General features: G+C 31.8%; 1 long non-coding RNA gene across 1 annotated transcript; it reads right to left on the reverse strand.

The window, feature by feature from the left end:
• Window positions 1-3,304: 3,304 nt before the first annotated feature.
• On the reverse strand, window positions 3,305-6,441 carry LOC143063300 (uncharacterized). Its single transcript, XR_012974989.1, has 4 exons — window positions 6,292-6,441; window positions 5,042-5,900; window positions 4,231-4,293; window positions 3,305-3,489 (listed from the first exon to the last, which is right to left on the reverse strand). It is a non-coding gene; the product is annotated as an uncharacterized LOC143063300 (long non-coding RNA).
• Between the last annotated feature and the right edge of the window lie 987 nt (window positions 6,442-7,428).

Here is a 7,428-nt window from a genome sequence, read left to right on the forward strand (position 1 = left end):
TTGCATTTCTACTGTGCGACTCATGTACCGTATAAATTGTCACATTTAATAATCAAGATGAAAGATCATTCAACAGATTAAGTATAATTGATCATCAAATCTTTGATGTAGTTGACCACGCCACATCTATGTTAAATTTGTGAAGTGTATAATATTCACTCGCATATATATGTATATAATATGTAGTTTCCATTTCTCGTTTCAGCATTTTTCAAACATTGGCTATACCTTTCATGTAACTATTTATGTGTTGCTTATGAACTTTTAAATTGTAACACTTCTTAGTGACTGGATAGGTTAAACCAATGCCTTCCTAGAAAACTATGACACCAATGAACAACACCAGACTTTTTGCTGTTCCTGCTAATAATGTATCATGTCATGGCTTCACTAGAAAAGGCATCAATTCTTTGGCTTTCCTGATTGAAGGGTTTGTTTTTACAACTCCAGTGTATACACAATTGTTACCATAGTATATAGTTGGTTGACCGTTATGGAATAACCGTTTCACAGATGATATCGGATATGTTTCTTACGTCGTAACTACAATCCCCTTCCCTTTTTATGAATGTGACTTACCGAATAAAGCTAGTTACCGGGTTTGTAAAAACATGAGCAACCCGACGGTGCCACTGTTGGACATGTGGGGCAGTATCTGCTTACCCTTCTGGAGCACCTTAGATCATCCCAAGTTTTTGGTTAGGGTTCGTGTTGCTCAGACTTTCTTTGTTTTCTATGCTGTTTCTTGTGTATTTCATGCCATGGTGTTGTCAGTTTATTTTTCGATTTTTGAGTTTGACTGTTCCTCTAGTGTATTTCGCCCCTCTTGAAGTCTATAACTTAGAGAATGATGAAAAATGATAGTTTTGCAATTTAAAATATGAATACAATATAAGGCTGGTTAGAATGCGAACCATTCAGCTTGCTTAATATCTAAAAAGTGCCACCAAATATGCAGACATTTAAGACTGGAGGCAAACCATACACAATTACACAAGCTTACTGAACACCAGCTTGGTTTGACAATACTAGAATGTATGTAAAACTGCAATTCAATAAAACATAGATTGGTATACAAGCAATTAAAGCTTGTATGTATCCATGTAAGAAAAATAAGTTTTCACCGTACACCAGTGGTGAACTGAAAATGTCAAATATGCAAACTTTTATGTTCTAATGTGTATAGGATTATATGTTGGTATGCCGACAATCAAACCCATAATTTCCATTGTTTTACAAGAGTTTATTGAAATGCAGGTTGGTATACAGGAATAAACCACTGAGTGTTGCAGTTAAGAATTAAGAGCTTTCTTACAAATTCAAATGAAGTTGAAGGCTATACATAAGTAATTCCTTACATCCATGTAATTCGACCTTTGATGGAGATGCATTTCTTTCACATCATACACATCTCCTTATTTTTTAAGGGAGGTATGCAAACATAAGTAAATAAGAAATGTTACTACTCAGTGAATGCTTAGCATTCAGGCATACAGACTTGCCAATACAAACATGAATCCAGAATAAAATTTTAGAATCCATGCAGGCATACAAGTACCTAGCAGAAAAAAGCCAAAATAAATAACAATTTCGGTCTACATATCCCAGGTTCGTATACAGGCATACATACCTTAACTATGCCAAAATAATTATATTGAAGGTTCTAAATACACCAGATGTGTATGCAGGAATACAGACCTGACAAATATATACGCAGAAAGTGAAAGTTTAACATACACCAGGTCGGTATGCTAGCATACAGACCTGACAAATACTAGTATATGCATCGATTGAGAGTTTAACAAACACCAGGTCGGTATGCTAGGCCATGATACAGACATGACAAATACTAAGATGTACATAGAGTGAGAATTTAGCATTAACCAGGTCGGTATGCTAGCATACAGACCTGACAAATACTAGTATATGCATAGAGTGAGAGTTTAGCATTAACCAGGTCGGTATGCTAGCATACAGACCTGACAAATACTAGTATATGCATAGAGTGAGAGTTTAGCATTAACCAGGTCGGTATGCAGGCATACAGACCTGACAAATACTAGTATATGCATAGAGTGAGAGTTTAGCATTAACCAGGTCGGTATGCTGGCATACAGACCTGACAAATTCTAGTATACACATAGAGTGAGGTTTTAGCATACACCAGGTTGGTATGCAGGCATACAGACCTGACAAATACAAGTAAGAGAAAAAAGACTTAGTTTAGCATACTTTTCATTGAAACATCTGAAATAAAGATGGGTAAATGCTATGTTATGTATATATTTAAAAAATTACATAAAAGTTTAACAAAAATGCAAAATGAGTACCTTTTTAAGGTTTATTTACTTGAACTATTTCCTTGGTGTTAAAATAGTTCATTCTAGCATCCTATGAAAAAGGTTTATGATAAAATAATGAAATTTTGAATTCGCATTTACAAAGAAAGATCACAAATCTTGCAAAAAGATGACAAACAAATATTATTAATGCTATACAGTGACTTTTTAACGCGAAATATATCAATCATCCCAAATGGTGTAGCCTTTTCACACAAAAATGAGTTAAGTGGCATATGAGAATTTCTAATTTTAGATGAGAACGTGTTACCTATAATGATTTGCGTTTACAAATTGTGACTTGGATTGAAAGTTGTCTTATTAGAATTCATACCACATCTTCTTATATCTATGTACTCAGAAGATCAAATTATACAACTTCAAATGCACAGAACAAGTCGGAAATTAACCAAATAACATTCTGTAAATTATCCATTCTTACAGAACACTGCATTTTGTATGGGATTTTTTTCTGTAACTGAATATAGCTGGGTTTCCCTTCTTTTAAGATCACATTTTTAATTTACGTGTATAGTTTTCCTATCCTATGAATATCTACATTTTTTAAGCCGTTTATCATCGACCGAATAAAGTCTCTATTTTTTTTGTGCTGTTTAATCTCACTGAAGTATACCTTACATCTCCCTGCATTCATAAACTATTCTGTTTGTTATGACTACAGAAGATTGTACAATATTTTTAGAACGTGTCAAACAGCGCTAGTCCTTTTGTAAAAAGAGGTTTTACAATGTTGTATCTTGGTTCAATCTTCCTGCTATTAACTCACAGGTAATGACATATATCAATACAAACAATTCAAATAAATTTGAAAGCTGTGCCTGCTTTCTTCTTTCCTTCATATTTTTTGTTTGATGGAAAAGTACTTTTCTTCAATAAGAATAAAAAGTCATTTTATATCTAAAACATTTATTTCATATCAGTACAAAATATGCAATTGATAAGAGTATTATTTTTTAAAGACTTCTTATATATTACATTTTATTGCACCATTCGACAAAAGACTAAATAAATTAAAACAATATAAATCAAATGACAATATAATGACAGAAATTCTTATAAAAATGATACATGTTGGTTTCCAGAACGAGTGATTTGGAGACATCTTGGCTTTGGTAATGCTGTTTATCATCTGAAAGATAAGACTATCGATTAGATTGAAAAGAGGTCAAATGATAGATCAAAATTATCCCTTCGTGTTATTTCTTGGCAAAATTTAGAGGCGGATTGAGATAAAAGATACATTTTATACATGTGACTGTCAAGAGTCAGATAGCTCATTAATAGTTGTTTTATGCTGTATCCTAAAGTTCGTTTTTTTTTTTGGTATTTGGAGAATCGGGTGTTGATGGGAGATCGTTTGTTCTTTCTGTATTAGATATTCCCCTTTGGTTTCATGTTGTATTGACGCTATCTATAATTTGTGAGGACTGTATGTTGCCATTGAGATGTCTTCGGTAATTGTTTTGGTTGGGTTGATGTCACATTGATTCATACTAAATGTAGACGCCAACAAATTTACTAATGCACCTAAACATTATACGTCTGCTTTAATACAGAAAGCTCTATATCGATCCTAGTTTAAATATGAGTGATTGAAATAAACAAATCGGATCGAAGTATCTAATATAAATATCATACTTCAAAACTTGACAAGCATCAATCACTAAATAAATATTGCGTCAAAACTGGGAACAGTATAATCAATATGTTCCTGGTCAAAATTATAAAGATTTAATAAAAAAAAATTGCAATACTAGAATTTAAACATTACCACAGTACTTAAAAATATTCTTTTCCACTTCATTTTATCTATTCCTTTAATTATTAATACATGTACTATACATTATCATTATTGTTATACAGTACTTACCTTTCCTTTATTTTTTTCCTTTGGCAAGTAATATAAGAGGAGCTGCTATTAAGGCTGCAGGCACTGTCAAAATAAGGTTAAGAACATATAATTTAATTTAAATCAACATTATTGTTCAAAGGTGCGTTAACAAAAGTATACAATGAGAGGTATGCGCTTTTTATCATGAGTTCTTTCGTAGTTTGATAAATAAAACTGGGTTTCACTAATCCTGTTCAAGGGATGCCCAATTAAGATAGTTTTCACCTAATTCGGACGCAAGAATTTTCCCCTAAAATCAAGATATGGCTTCAATCGGAGAAACAAAGAGGACGTATAGTCTATCAAGCCAATACATGTGGTTTCGACCCAGTAAATCTTTGAGACAAAAAGTCTTCAAGGAATTGCAAAATCAATTGAAGCAGTCTCAGTCCAAAAATACTTAGAAAGTAAAAAAAATACACGATAATTAGTGATATACAAGGGTTTATAAAAAGAATGGCTTAAATGTACACAGACAACTTGCCTGTGAAAAAATTATTTATGTATATAAAAACAAAAAGAAAGTGCCAAATACAAAATGAGGAGTATGAACAACGAAAGCGAGAAAATGTTTGTTTTGCTACAATCACGGGATGATTATCAGGCCACCGCAGACGATGTCAAAGAGAGGCCAAGAAAGGTATTCGTTAAAAAAAGTGTTACTGGACCAAGCTTATATATGTACGTATATATATATATAAAGACAGAGGGTATTCAATCATTATGTATCAAAATAATAAGCAAGTAAGAAAAAAACATATCTGGGTGTGATTGAGGTAGATGTACTTACAAAGTGGACTGTTCATGATTCTTTCGCCTAATGAAGGTCTTCGTTGAAATATAAATTGATTTGACTGGCCTCCAAATGGCAACCCAACTGGTACTGGTAACATCATGTGATTCCTTTGGGGAAAGTGGCGGTTTCCGTAACCATAATTTTGGTACACACCATAATTACCAGTGTATCGAAACAATGGATGAACTCCATACATATTATGTCCATATGGATTAAATCCTGATTGCTGACCATAAGACCATGGAAATGAACTGAAAGGGGACCATGGCAATCCTGATTGAAATCCACTGTAGCCGGAACCGAATGGATTCATAAAGAAGAATGGAAATGTGTTGTAGAAGTTCTTCGCATAATTAGAACCATAACCGCTTCCGTACCCTTTCGTATATCCATAATTTGTTCCATATCCTTTATTGTAATTTGTTCCATATCCCGAATTGTAGTTAGTTCCATATCCAGAATTATAATTGGTGCCGTACCCAGAATTATAATTGGTGCCATATTTCGAGTTGTAACTTGTTCCATATCCAGAATTGTAGTTTGATCCATACCCGCTATTATAGCTTTTTAAGTTTGATCCATACCCGCTATTATAGTTATTTAAGTTTGATCCATACCCGCTATTATAGTTATGTAAGTTTGATCCATACCCGCTATTATAGGTATTCAATTTCGATCCGCTGTTATAGTTATTTAAGTTGAATCCGCTATTGTAGCTATTTATGTTCGATCCGTAGTTAGAATTGCTGTTATAGCCTACGTTACCAGTATAAGAAATCACACTGGAAATGTTTATGATTAGCAATACATATAAAAACCAAATCAGCTGTAGTGAATTCTGCATAATTTGAATCTACAATAATAAAAAAATTGATATGTAAGTAATTTGTATAAATATATATTTGTTTGATGTTCAACAATATTGTTTTATTAGGGGGAAAGCAAATCAGTTGAAGTACGGGTTTTTTTTTAACATTCTTTTCAGTGCCTTTTGAAATCTACTTAGAATAAGGAATGTAATTGCCTTCAAGAAATACTATGTGATGATGAAATGTAAGATGTTCACAAAAAACTCAACAAAAATAAGATTCAATGCTTTAATATGTCTTTAAATATAGTAGCTGTTACAATATTCAATCGGGTAGCAAAACCATCGCGTAATGTACTTGATCCAACTTGAAGTTTGTGAACGAAGGAATAAAAATATTATGTATAGATGCAAAATCAAAATCCTAAAGACTTACTTGTGTTTCTATCGAAAGTCAAAGTTGTTATTTTACTATGAAGAGTGAAACTAGCTTTTATAAGTTCCATTCTGTTTGTTAGTCATTTCCCGAAATACACACGTAAATAAATGCGTCATTCTTCTGTTTCCTCTGGTTTAATGCGGGTAGGTGTGAGTAATACAATATTTTCCATGTATTGGTTGATAAGTTGTCAAAACTATTTTAGGACAAGATATTTGACAAGTTACATCTTCATTGACCTTGGATTACCTGAATTTATGATCATACCGACGTCGAACGAAACTTCCGACTTTTCTATAAAAAAAAACACCGATTATTTTTTGGATCCAGTCATATTCGAAGATGGGCTTAGTTTACAAAATATTTATTCAGATAAATCATCACATAGCGATATCATATATATTTGAAATAATTATAATTATTAAGAATTCAGAAACAAGAAAATTTGCTTTTACAAATGTCTCCTATCATATCTTAGTACTTATTGACCAATACATAAATATAATTACTAACATGCTCTGTAATAGATATAGTTTACTTACATGTATATTGAAATTGCATATTCGACAATTGGACTAACAAATGATATGTTAACCTATCAAGAACATTTTTTTTTTTCATTTTTCTGATTATATTTATTCTTTTGTAAGATTTAAAAATTATGTATTCAGTATGGGCTATATGATTTCTAAAAATAGCAGTAATCAATACCCAATCAATTAGGCATGAATCAATTTGTGAAAAACGCACAATTTCTCTAAACAAACTAGCTTTATCAGGCGAGTGCATATCTCAGGGTGAAATAGGATGTCCAAAACAAAATTGTAGATTAAAATTAAATTACGTAAAAGTTTAAAATATGGAATGATGTTCATTTAAAAAAACATAGATAAAAATATACGTTTGTAGCTTAAACTACATAAAGTTTCAGTAAAAGTTAGACATGTTTATTGATGTTCATTTGAAAAGATAAAGATAAAAAAAATATACATTTGTAGCTTTAACTAAATAAATTTGGAGTAAAAGTTTAACATATTTCTTGATGTTCATTTCCAAAAATGTAGAAAAAAATATATACGTGTGTAGCTTAAACTACATGAAGTTGGAGTAAACGTTTAACATATTTATTGATGT

Source organism: Mytilus galloprovincialis, chromosome 2, assembly GCF_965363235.1.
Source record: "Mytilus galloprovincialis chromosome 2, xbMytGall1.hap1.1, whole genome shotgun sequence".
Taxonomy (NCBI): Eukaryota; Metazoa; Mollusca; class Bivalvia; order Mytilida; family Mytilidae; genus Mytilus; species Mytilus galloprovincialis.